Below are 13,419 nucleotides of genomic sequence, written 5' to 3'. Positions count from 1 at the left end.
AATGACATGGGCTCAGAAGAACCAAGACAACCTATCAGCAACTTACCTGCCTGGAAAATAAAATATCGTAGCAGATCGCTTGAGCAGGACTTTTGTCAATCAAAACGAATGGCAGTTGAACGATTGAATCTTCAAGTGGATAGTCAGGAAACGGGGAATGCCACAAATAGATCTCTGGGCATCAGCAGCCAATTCAAAGCTACCAAAGTTCTTCACAAGGTTTCCACATCCACAGTGATTGGGAACAGACTGTCTAACACAAGATTGGGACTTCAGGCTAGGGTACACTTTTCCCCTATTTCCAATGATAACCAGATTTCTACAAAGGGTATCAAAGGAATCATCCATAATCAGCTGTTATGCCGTGCTGGCCCCGGAGGCCTTGGTTTCCCCTAGCACTGCAGTTGAGTCTAGAGAAACCGATACAGTTACCGCCTTGTCACGATCTCTTCCAGGGGAATCTTCTGTACCCAGAACTAAAGACGTTACATTTAACAGCATGGAAGCTGAGAGGCAAGGTTACTAAGTTCAAGGTTGTTCCTCTAATGTGGCAGAAACTCTTCTTAAGGCTAGAAAACCTTCGACTAATACAACATATTACAGGATTTGGGACAAATTTGCATGCTTTGCAGCGGATCATGGCTTCGACAAGTTATCTCCTATAGGCAATATTTTAAACTTCTTACAAGCAGGTGTAGAAAAAAAATCTGAGCCTCTCTGTAACGATTGGTGTCAGCACACAGAGAGAATCTGATTGTTGATGATCTGCAGAATCATCAACAATACAGATGTATACTTGATTATGGATGATCTGCAGAATCACTAATAATACAAGTATGAATAACCTCTGGACACCTAATAAGTAAAAGTGTTTGATGAACTGTAGGCTATCTCCCGAGAAGCGGGAGATATAAGCAGCTCGGCCAAGAACCACCTGAGGGGCAGGTGGCCCTGGGCAGTGCAGAAACTATCTCCTTGATAGTGAAGACTTGGTAATCAGGGATAATAATATCAGATGTTAAACTGTACTGCAGCCAGGGGACTCCAGAGAAAGAGGCCACTGCCTGCTAACAGGCCGGACTCTCTGAGGAGCGGGAGTCCTGGTTGCAGCTGACACCTGGTGGAATGGTGTCACTGCTAGTACAGATAGACTGAGCACTCAGGGAGAGTGACAGCCTGGGTGGTCGGGCAGGCCAGGTCGGCAACACACGAGCAGATGAGGTACAAAGACAAAAGACTGATTCGGTAACCGGGTACAGGCAGGGTCTGGCAACAGGTAGGCAGATATGCAGAGGTACTGAATCAGAAAGCAAGAGAAAGGTTCGACAGAGCAAATAGTCATAACATATAAATATAACAAAGTCCTAGCCTGGGGCGTGAGGCCCTTAGTCTCGACACCCGGGAACTACGGTAGTCTAGAGCAGTGTTTCTCAACATTTTATTGGTGTGTACCCCTTTTAAAACCCTGTACTCACCAAGTACCCCCTGGCATAGTAAACATTATCACAAGTACCCCTTGACAAATATATATTTAATTGTAGTATATTATAATTGGTTCTAAACCATTTCCAAGCCTTTACTATTGCTTTTAATTAGCTAAAATACTAATTTGGGGTTGTTTAAAATAAGATTTATCATTTTCTAAAACTCTAAATTTGTTGTTCTTGGCTAAGTATATCAAGCCCGAGTACCCCCTGGAACCATTAGAAGTACCCCCTGGGGTACGCGTACCACACGTTGAGAACCTAGGGTCTAGAGCATAACACAGCGATGACACAGTATCCCTAAGCTTGGGCGTGAGGCCCTTGGTCACAACACCCTGGAACTGGTTTAAAGTATAACACAGCAATGACACAGTATCCCTAAGCTTGGGTGTGAGGTCCTTGGTCACAACACCCTGGAACTGGTCTAACATATAACACAAGCGTAATCTGGCTAAGTGTGAAATCCCAGGTCCTCCTGGTTCTAACACACTGTGGGATCTGACTGGTCTGAGTGCTCACACGTAAGTATTTGCAACGGCAGACAACCAGCAACTGACAGGCAAGATGTATATATAGTGCAGCGCTCCTCAGCACCGCCCAGCACCACTCAGCCAATCACCCACTGCGCTGGGATCAGCTGATCCCTCTCCTATTGGCATAGAGGTCCTGCCTCCTAGCGCGCTCTCCATCTGTGTGCACTACTAGGCTCAGACAAACCAGACGCATGCTGCGGTGCGGAAACCGCCGGTCTGAACGCGGAGACAGCCGCCCCGCTGCCAGACCGCGCGGCGGTGTCTCAACAATGCATTACACTCTCAGCCCTGAAAGTACAAGTCTCCGCCCTTCAGCCTTAACAGGTACCAAGTGGGTGCAGCACCAGTTAGTGATTCAATTTCTAAAAGCGGTTATGAAAATTCGGCCTCCTAGGAAACAGTTTTTTCCAAAATGACACTTATGCGTAGTGTTAGATGTGCTTTCTTCACCTCTATTCTATCCAGTGGAAACAGCCTCATTACAGAATGTCATCTTAAAAACCTTATTCCTCACAGCAATTTCATCAGCAAAGAGAGTCTTTGATCTGCAGGCATTGAGTTGCTCACAAAATCTACTTGAGTTTTTTCCAGACAGAGTGATAATTCGTCCTGTGCTATCTTGTGTTCCTAAAGCAGCTTCCAACTTTCATATTAACCAGGAGCTAACGCTACCTACGTTTTCATTAGACGATAAAGAACATCCATTGGATGTCGGCAGATCTATAAAAGCTTATTTGTCAATAACAGCTCCCGAGCGATTTACCATTTGTTTGTGAACTGGCAGGGAGTTAATAAAGGGAAAAAAGTTACCACACAAACTTTATCTGCATGGTTAGTTAAAACTATTCAAAAAAGTTATCAAATTAAAGGTTTGCCAGTTCTACAGGACATTCGAGCTCACTCGACAAGGCGTATGGCAGCTTCATATGCTTGCTTTTCAAAAGTTTTCATGGACACAATATGTAAAGCGGCCAGCTGGTCATCCATAAACACTTTTATGTTACACTACCATGTTGATCCTGCATCATTATCATGCTTACATTTTGGGAAAGGGATTCTGTCTGCAAATTGGAAATAAAATCTGTGTGTTTACTGCATTTTGTATGCCCCATGAGTATGCCACCATGTTTATGCAAGAAACTAGAAAACTGAATACTCACCTTTCCATAACTTTCTTTTCTTGTTTAAACAATGGCGGCATACGAATCCCACCCTTCTGTCCATTCGAGGACTAATTTTTACCAAGAATGGCGGAAGGGGGGGGGGGGGGGATGGAGAGATTCACTTGACTTTTAGAGAGATCTGTCCTATGGGGTCAGGGGGGCGGACCCTAACCCATGAGTATGCCGCCGTTCTTTATACAAGAAAATAAAATTAAGGAAAGGTGAGTATTCATTTTTCTAGTTTGCACACCTAGCACTGAGTTTAACCCTTCAAAAACTGGCCACTTTAGCCACTCTAAATTAAGACTAGGCGCTAGGAAGCTTCACATTCTAATCACAAACGTATATCAAATTATCCATATCCACAGGCTCCAATTTTAACCTTCCCTCCAAATGCTGGTTGTAACACAAGTCCCAGAATAATGAACAGTCAGTACCCAGTAAGACATCAAATTCCACATTATTACATTTCAGCAGTTCCTGGGTAACTTCTCCCAACTTGGTTTGCACTATGACAATGGTGGTGCGCACATTTAAACTGATGGGACATATCAATGGGAGCAACGCATGGTTTACCGCAGAGACTTTGCAGGAAGGATCACACCAACCTCTGCAACCCATCTGACCAGTTATGATAGTTATATCCAACACTGGGCCATTTTTACCACATGACCGTGTGACCCCTTCCAGACGCTGGTGACCCCACAGAACCTGTCACCCCACTTAGGTTACCAATGACAGACATGGACAGTACATTACTTTTCACAATTCCAGCACGCACATTACATGGAACAGTCTTACCAGCTCCAGCCGCAGTTCCTCTTGGCGACAGTGGGCAGTTCAGGTGCAAGGAGAATAAGCCCTGCATGCATCAAACATTTTTGGGTTCAAACAAACACACAGCTCCTCCTGCTCTTGGTGATCCAGCTTCCTCTGGTGGCCTTTGGAAACAACACTCTGTATCTGCTGCTTTGGCTTTTCCAGACTTTTGGACATCACCCTCTTATCCGGTGCAGGATGGTTACCCTTGACATTGACACTTTCAATCTGCAACTTTGGCACTCCCTGTCTTGTGGAGCCCACTCTTTTTCCAGGTTGGTTACCCTTGGTAACGACATCCATCCAATCTCTGACAAGAATTGGACCCCAGCGATCCTCTTCATCCAAAACAGGTGCACCGCTCTGAACAGGCTGCAGAAATGCATCCCCCTGCTGCTGCCTCCATGCTGGCTCAGGTTTCACAGAGCAGTTTGCAAACACATGGACCTGCTTGAAAATGACCTCCTGGTCTGACACACCTGTGTGGACCAGTTGCAAGCTTCTCCTCACAGAAACTTTTTCTTGAGCTTTTAGCCAATTCTCATAATCTTGCATAATAATATGCTCAAACCATTCATTGCTGTCTGCAAACCATCTCTCTTGGACAGCAGTTGGGCACTTTTTCTTGCGACTGATCTCTGTATTATGAAATTAATCCACTCGCAAAAACTTCATATACGGTGCAACAAGGAAAAAAAATTGTCCTACACGCTTGCAAACTGACATTTAACCTCTTTACTGCTGGTATAAACACCTTTGCTGTGCCCGCATCTGAGTACCAATTGTGATATTCTAAGGATTTTAACTCATTGGTAAAGTAGGTCAGAAGCATCAAGGGTCACAACATACCAGACAGTGAGTTTTCTTAGAGTCTGTTTCCACCACACGCAGATTGGATGTAGGATGGATGCAGAAAAACTGACTCCAATGAATGCCTATGGGCCTGTTTCCACTAAACACAATTTTTCTGATGCAGATTTTCCCATAGGCTTTCATTGGAGACAGTTTTTCTGCATCCATTCTGCAGCCAATCTGCGTGTAGTGGAAACAGGCCCTTAGGGCCCGTTCACACTGCACGCGTTTCCAGCCGCGTTTTGGAAACGCGTGCAGGTGGCCAAAACGCACGACATCAGACATTGCATAGAGTGCAATGTCTGATGTTCACACAGCATGCGTTCCGGACCTGTGCGGTCCGGGAACGCATGCTGCACGCAGATTTTATAAAAACGCGCGGCTGTCCCATTCACTTTTCAGTGATGGGATCAGCCTCGCAACGCATACGAACGCGGACATGCGTGCGTTCGTACGCGTTGCGGTCCGCATGCGTTGCGGTCCGCATTTTGTAGTCTGAACGGGCCCTTAGGGTAAAAAATAAAACAATACAGCTTTGTCGGTCACAACAATGTCCAGAAACCGCAACAAAAATAAACCACTCTTGGTATTCAGTGATCACACTGTAGGCACAGCACAAAATATACAACCTTCTGCAGCCACACTGGTTCGTGAGTGACACCCTGCCACGGGTCTAATGGCAGTCCTGGGCCACTCACCTTTTCCAGGCTTCTCCTAGGTTACCAGCACTGGAGTCCAACTCCCTCAAGCACTTCCGCACCAGCAGCTTCCCTGCTGCTACAGGCCTGGCATTCCTCTCAGCTGTACAGCCTTTCCGAAGCCGTCTTGCTCCACATACAGCCCACTGCATACTGGGTGATGCAGCTCTTTTTGCAAATAACACAGGTGAGTTCATTAACCCTCTCTCTGCCAGACTCAGGCCTGTACCTGGAGGAGTGGCGTATAAGGCCCACCCTTTTCCCAATACAAGCCAGTCCTGGATCCCATACTAATCTACAGGATAGAGTTGTTGCAACCATGCAACAACTAACACTATCTTGGACCTTTTCCTTCAGAACCATACCAGAAACGAGCAGACAACTGCTCCGATCATCACAAAATATATATATATATATATATATTTGTTACCTGTTTGGGATAGCCTCTTGTCAGCAGCAAATCCTCCAGTTCCCTCGCCACTTTTGAAAGTTATAAATCCAGAGGTCCTTAAAGCAAACCTGAAGAGAAAATAAACATATGAGGTATTCTATGTGTAAGAAGTTTTAAATCAGGATGATACCATTTATTGGCTAACTAAAAAGAATAATGCTTCATACACACTTGAGATAAAAGTCTTTGGAAAAGGCAAGATCACAGACCAATCTTACCACCCTTCATGTAGTATGAGAGCCATACTCTAACACAGTCTATTCTATGGAGCTGAACTCCCCATCAGACAGAAATCTTTGCAAGATGCTGCACACACAGATGCTGTACAGACACAAAAGATCATTATCTGCAAAAGATCTGTTACTGCAAAAAATCCATTCCTGCAAAATGCATTCATAGTCTATGAGATCTGCAGATCCTCATACACACTTGGTTTAACAGACTTCATCTGCATATCTGGCAATCATCTGCAGATCTGAAAATCCATCCTGGTGGATCTGATCTGCAGATGATTGTCTGTTAAACCAAGTGTGTATGATGATCTGCAGATCTCATAGACTATGAATGCATTTTGCAGGAATGGATATTTTGCAGGAACAGATCTTTTGCAGATAATGATCTTTTGAGTGTGTACGGGCATCTTTGTGTGCAGCATCCTGCAAAGATTTTATCTGATGAGGAGTGCAGCTCCATAGAATAGACTGTGTAGAGCAGGCTTTCTCAACCAGGGTTCCCTGGAACCCCAGGGTTCCTTGAGGACTCTGCAGGGGTTCCTTGGCATTTTACCCCATCGTGGGGGAAGTATAATAGAGCACACTATAATAGGTGGTACTGTAACAAGAAGCACTAAATTGGGGGGTCAGGAGACAGTATAATGAGTGGCAGTGTAATAGGAGATAGTGAAATTAGCAGCCTAACCTACTTAAAGACCATGCCTCCTGAAAAATAAATGTAGGGGTTCCTCGAGGCCAAAAAATTGTTTGCAGGGGTTCCTTGAGATCCAAAAGTTATTTACAGGGTTCCTCCAAGGTAAAAAGGTTGAGAAAGACTGGTGTAGAGTATGGCTCTCATACTACATGAAGGGTGGTAAGATTGGTCTGTGATCTTGCCTTTTCCAAAGACTTTTATCTCAAGTGTGTATGAAGCATAAGAATAAGCAAGCTTTCGGCCTTGCAGCCTTTGTCGGGCTTACAATCCTGTATGTAAGCCCCACGAAGGCTGCAAGTCCGATAGCTTGCTTATTCCTATTCTTTTTAGTTAGCCAATAAATGGTATCAGCCTGATTTAAAACTGCTTGCTTTTACTGATGGCTAACACGGTACAATACCCTACTGGTATTGTATGTGTAGTACAGCTAAGAAATAGAACATTAGGGGCAAAGAAAATAGTCTAATATTGTTTTTCAGTACAGGAAGATTTAAAAAAAAAACTTCAGTTGTCTATGCAAAAGAGCTACTACTGCAGGAAAGTTCAAAGGGTCATTATTTATTCTTCGTTTAATAACCTAAAATACAGAGTGTGGTTTCTAAACTGCAAATATGACAGATTGATGCAAAGTTATTAAAAAGAAAAAAGCTACAAAAATGAGTATTTTCTTTGCTACTAATGTTCTATTCATTATCTACTACACATCACAATTCTATATATCATACTTTTTTTTTTTGCTTCAGCTTTGCTTTAGCAGAAAAAATAAAAATGAAGGAAAAAGCCATACCAAATTGGTGGAAGCTAAAATACTGTATAAGGGCTGGTGCACACCGAGCGGCTTTTTCAGCGTTTCTGCAGCCGCTTGCGGCTGCGGATACGCTTGGTCAATGTATCTCAATGAGGTGGTTAACACCAGAGTGGGAGGCGTTTTGCAGAAACACATACTCCCGGGGTGAGGCATTTTTTGGATTGCGGATGCGTTTCTGCCTCAATGTTGAGTATAGGAAAACCGCAAACTGCTCTGAAAAACGCCTGTTCAGATCGGTTTTGCCGGCGGTTTTGTTACAGAAGCTGTTCAGTAACAGCTTTACTGTAACAATATATGAAATCTACTACACCAAAACCGCTACACAAAACCGCGAAACGCTACAGAAAAAGAAGAAAAAGCGTTTCAAAATCTGCTAGCATTTTGCGGATCTGCTAGCGGTTTTTGGTGTGCACCAGGCCTTAGGGAGGTTAGTATTTAAGCTGAAACCTAATTCTTACCAATATAGTGGGAATACAGTACAGACCAGAAGTTTGGACACACCTTCTCATTCAAAGAGTTTTCTTTATTTTCATGACTATGAACATTGTAGATTCACACTGAAGGCATCCAAACTATGAATTAACACGTGGAAGTATAGTACATAACCAAAAAGTGTGAAACAACTGAAAATATGTCATATTCTAGGTTCTTCAAAGTAGCCACCTTTTGCTTTGATTACTGCTTTGCACACTCTTGGCATTCTCTTGATGAGCTTCAAGAGGTAGTCACCTGAAATGGTCTTCCAACAGTCTTGAAGGAGTTCCCAGAGATGCTTAGCACTTGTTGGCCCTTTTGCCTTCACTCTGCGTTCCAGCTCACCCCAAACCATCTCGATTGGGTTCAGGTCTGGTGACTGTGAAGGCCAGGTCATCTGACGCAGCACCCCATCACTCTCCTTCTGGTCAAATAGCCCTTACACAGCCTGGAGGTGTGTTTGGGTTCATTGTCCTGTTGAAAAATAAATGATGGTCCAACTAAACGCAAACCGGATGGAATAGCATGCCGCTGCAAGATGCTGTGGTAGCCATGCTGGTTCAGTATGCCTTTAATTTTGAATAAATCCCCAACAGTGTCACCAGCAAAACACCATCACACCACCTCCATGCTTCACGGTGGGAACCAGGCATGTAGAGACCATCTGTTCACCTTTTCTGCGTCGCACAAAGACACAGTGTTTGGAACCAAAAATATCAAATTTGGACTCATCAGACCAAAGCACAGATTTCCACTGGTCTAATGTCCATTCCTTGTGTTCTTTAGCCCAAACAAGTCTCTTCTGCTTGTTGCCTGTCCTTAGCAGTGGTTTCCTAGCAGATATTCTACCATGAAGGCCTGATTCACACAGTCTCCTCATAACCTCCCTGGCGGTCAATTAACACCGCCAGGGAGGCAGCGCAGCAGTTTTTTAAATGTTTTTTTTTTAATCATGTAGCTAGCCTAGCGCTAGCTACATGACAGCCGCTGAGCAGTGGCATCCCCCCACCCCCTCCGATCGCCTCTGGCGATCAGGCCCGTCAGGAAATCCCGTTCTGAACGGGTTTTCCATTAGGGCTTCCCCTGTCGCCATGGCGACGGGCGCGATGACGTCACCGACGTCGTGACGTCAGAGGGAGTCTCGATCCACCCCTCAGCGCTGCCTGGCACCGATTGGCCAGGCTGTGCAGGGGTCTGGGGGGGGGGGGCGGGCATCCTCTAACGTGGTGAATCGGCGGCGGCGATCGGTGAGTTCACGCAGCTAGCAAAGTGCTAGCTGCGTGCAACAAAAAAAAATTACGCATATCGGCCCAGCAGGGCTCCTGCTGGAACACAGAGTGAAGGCAAAAGGGCCAACAAGTGCTAACCTGCTTCCTTCCAGACTGTTGGAAGACCATTTCAGGTGACTACCTCTTGAAGCTCATCAAGAGAATGCCAAGAGTGTGCAAAGCAGTAATCAAAGCAAAAGGTGGCTACTTTGAAGAACCTAGAATATGACATATTTTCAGTTGTTTCACACTTTTTGGTTATGTACTATACTTCCACATGTGTTAATTCGTAGTTTGGATGCCTTCAGTGTGAATCTACAATGTTCATAGTCATGAAAATAAAGAAAACTCTCTGAATGAGAAGGTGTGTCCAAACTTTAGGTTTGTACTGTATATCCTGTATATCCTAATATGATGGCAAAGAGGTGAAGAAATGTTAGTGATCTGGTAGTGAACAGCTAATCGGGTTAAAATCTGAAATTGAAGTACGAGGGATGTACCCATGTGGATACTACAGCATATGAGGCTATGCTATCAAAGGGATTTATTGTATTTTTTATGTACATGGGGAGAGAACAAATGTACATGGATATATGAAAAACATATGGCTTATAAAACAAGGATTAGAGAACGTATCCAATATTTGTAAAAAAAAAATCATGGGAGTCTCCTGGCTGTGTATTTTCAGATGTCGTAACCCCCGAAGGATTAAAAGTGATTGGTATCAAGGTATTAAAGATTAGTTAAAGGCATGGTGATTTTGATGGAAAGGACTTTAGAAGAAGGAATCACTTTAAAGTTTAAATCCATTACATTGATAGATTTCAAAGGATTTTAAAGCTAGATAAGCAATAGTATGCCATAGATGTATGTTAAATTAAATGGTTGTTATCAGTGGTTTCCACAGTCAATACTGAAGATGGAAGCTCCCTTTAAGATGTTGGTATACTAATGGATTAACTAATTTAAATGAAGGAGGACATCTGGATATGTATTAAAGGGAATGTCCAAGCAAAATAAAAAAATGAGTTTCACTTACCTGGGGCTTCTACCAGCCCCATGCAGCCATACTGTGCCCTCGTAGTCACTTACTCTTGCTCCATGCGTAAAAATGTACGCATTGAACCAGTAACGCGTAAAAATGTATGTGTTAATGTTCCTGCACTAGCGGGAATGCGTAAAAATGTACGCAATCCGTCCCGCCGACCTCCGAGGTCGGCAAGCTGCCAGCGGGGGACTGGAGCAGCAGTGAGTGACTACGAGGGCACAGGATGGCTGCATGGGGCTGGTAGAAGCCCCAGGTAAGTGAAACTTATTTTTTTATTTTGCTTGAACCTTCCCTTTAAGTCATCCATTGCTGAAACAATATCATTTTAATCCACTTCTTTAAAGGACTTACGAGGCCAAATAAAAAAAAAAAAGTTAAGTACCTGCATCAAATTTGAATGCACGGAGGACGCCATCCACGCCCTCCGTGCAGTTCTGCCGTGTCCCCGCAGTTCAATCGCCCCCCCGGGCCGCTCCCGACCCCACAGCCCGGGTCGGGCTCTCCTGCATCTTGTAAAATGCCCGCCGGAGCTGGCCATGGCTGCGCAGTCCGCATAGATGCGAGTCCGGCTGCGCAGCTCTAGGGCCTCCCCCCGATCCACACTACAGGCTGTCTCCTGTGCGTGGATTGGGGGGAGGCCCTAGAGCTGAGCAGCTGCACTTGCGTCTATGTGGACTGCGCAGTCCACCAGTTCCAGCGGCCATTTTACAAGAGGCAGGAGAGCCCGACCCGGTCTGTGGGGTAGGGAGTGGCCCGGGGGCGATTGAACTGCGGTGACCCGGCGGAACTGCACGGAGGGCACGGATGGCGTCCTCCGTGCATTCAAATTTGATGCAGGTACTTAACTTTTTTTTTTTATTTGGCCTTTTAAGTCCTTTATCCTCTTGAAGACTGCAGTGGTAAACCCCTAAAGACCAGGGCTATTTTCAGTAAATTGGCCACTGCAGCTTTAAGGCCAAGCTGCAGGGCCGCACAACAAGGCACACGATTGATCCCCCCTTTTCTCCCCACCAACCGTGCTCTCTGTTGGTGGGGTCTGATCGCCCTCCAGTTTTTTTTACTCAACATTTATAATTTTTTTTTACTAAATAAATGTTTTGTTTTTTTTGACTATCCCGCCCACCCCTCGCCAGCCAATCACGGCGATCGGCTGTCATAGGCTTCAGCCTATTAGAGCCAATCGCTTTCTGGTGCCCCAGGGGAACAGCCGTGTCACACGGCTGTCCCCAGTACAGCGCTGCTACAGATCGCAGCGCTGTACATGTAAATAGATGGCGATTACGCTGTCTAACAGTCTCAGCTCAGCTCCGCCCACTGAGCAGGAGATGCGCGCGCAGCCTGCGCGCGATCTCCTGCAAAACAGAGCCCCAGGCGTTAGGCGATCCTGGGGCTGCCGCCGCGGCCACGCCCATTGGCGTGGGGCGGTCGGTAGGTAGTTAAGGATCGCTTCCTCCACATTATCAATCCAGATTCTCAAAGCTCTTTCAACCGATGTCAAAGCAATGGCTGGTTTACAAATCTGACCCGCCACTAGGTACATCTTCTTCAGATCACCATCTACCTTCCTGTCCAATACATCTTTGAAAGTTACAGATTTCTCCATCGGCAGTGTAACGTGTTTCATAAGTCTTGAAAGAGACGCATCTACTACAGGAGGAGTAATCAGAGAAGGCACCTCTTCCTCTTTAAGCAGGGAAAACTTATTGTGCAATGAAGTCTTATTCTCCACTTTTTCCCATTCTTCCAAAACGATGTTCTTGATTTCTCTCATAAGGGGAAAAGAACAGGATTTTCTTGCTAAATGAGAATAGTACTCTTTATTTTGATTCTGCTCTTCTGGAGGATCCTTCCACTCCAATGCTTCCGTAATGGCTGCCACAAACGGTGCCGTTAAAGCGAAGTTGAAAAGACCTGTGGTTTCCTCTTCCTCCTCAGCTGCCACAGCCTCCAGCTGATTCTCTGAGGTTGAGGGAACAGCTTGAACACTAGTGGAGTTGTGGCTGGGGATTGGTACTAGGTTTCATGGGGAGCTAGGGATAGGTAGAGGCTGGCTGGGGAGCTAGGGACAGGTGCAGTTTAATTACATTACGTATTGTAATTGTTCTGGTATTGGTTGGCTTAGGGGCCTTTAACAAGTTTTTAAAGGGAAGGTTCAAGCAAAATAAAAAAATGAGTTTCACTTACCTGGGGCTTCTTCCAGCCCCCTGCAGCCATCCTGTGCCCTCGCAGTCACTCACTGCTGCTCCAGTCCCCCGCTGGCAGCTTGCCGACCTCTGAGGTCGGCGGGACGCATTGCGTAAATTTTTACGCATTCCCGCTAGTGCAGGAACATTAACACATACATTTTTACGCATTACTGGTTCAATGCGTAAAAATGTACGCATTGAACTAGTAATGCGTAAAAATGGATGTGTTAATGTTCCTGCACTAGCGAGAATGCGTAAAAATGTACGCAATGTGTCCCGCCGACCTCCGAGGTCGGAAAGGTGCCAGCCACACTATCTTCTGACATTCTCCAGCACGTCTGAATCACAGCAAGACAGCCCAAACACTGACAGGGAAGCAGCCCTGTTTAACCACTTGAGGACCGCGGGCTTTACCCCCCTTAAAGTGAACCTCCGGACTAAAAATCGACTCAGCAGCACTGAAAAGGCTTGGTGTTTCTTTAACAGTTTCACAGCATCAGAACTTTGTTTCTCTTATCCAAGCCTCATGTTTTGCTGCACAGAAAAAAACTGCCCGGGCTTTTTTCCCCTGATGCTGTGCAAAGCATTATGGGATTTCTGATGTTGTTCTCGTTCTGCTGTTTTGGTGCAATTTTTTTTTTTTTACATTTTGAATTTGACATTTGAAGCCTAGTGTGTGCAGCTGGGAGGGGTAATCAGGACACAGGA

At 45.2% G+C, this 13,419-nt stretch overlaps 1 long non-coding RNA gene across 2 annotated transcripts in view; it reads right to left on the bottom strand.

Annotated features, from left to right (window-relative positions):
* The window catches only part of LOC137509945 (uncharacterized), a 52,822-nt gene that overhangs the window by 33,002 nt on the left and 6,401 nt on the right, over window positions 1-13,419 (bottom strand). For both annotated transcript variants that reach the window (XR_011020502.1, XR_011020501.1), the window contains exon 2: window positions 5,980-6,068. This is a non-coding gene — a long non-coding RNA (uncharacterized lncRNA). The remainder of the gene's footprint in view (window positions 1-5,979; window positions 6,069-13,419) is intronic.

The sequence above is a fragment of the Hyperolius riggenbachi genome, chromosome 1, assembly GCF_040937935.1.
Source record: "Hyperolius riggenbachi isolate aHypRig1 chromosome 1, aHypRig1.pri, whole genome shotgun sequence".
Lineage (NCBI taxonomy): Eukaryota > Metazoa > Chordata > Amphibia > Anura > Hyperoliidae > Hyperolius > Hyperolius riggenbachi.
The sequence above is the reverse complement of the archived record's forward strand: the minus strand, read 5'-3'. Positions and strand labels throughout refer to the sequence as shown.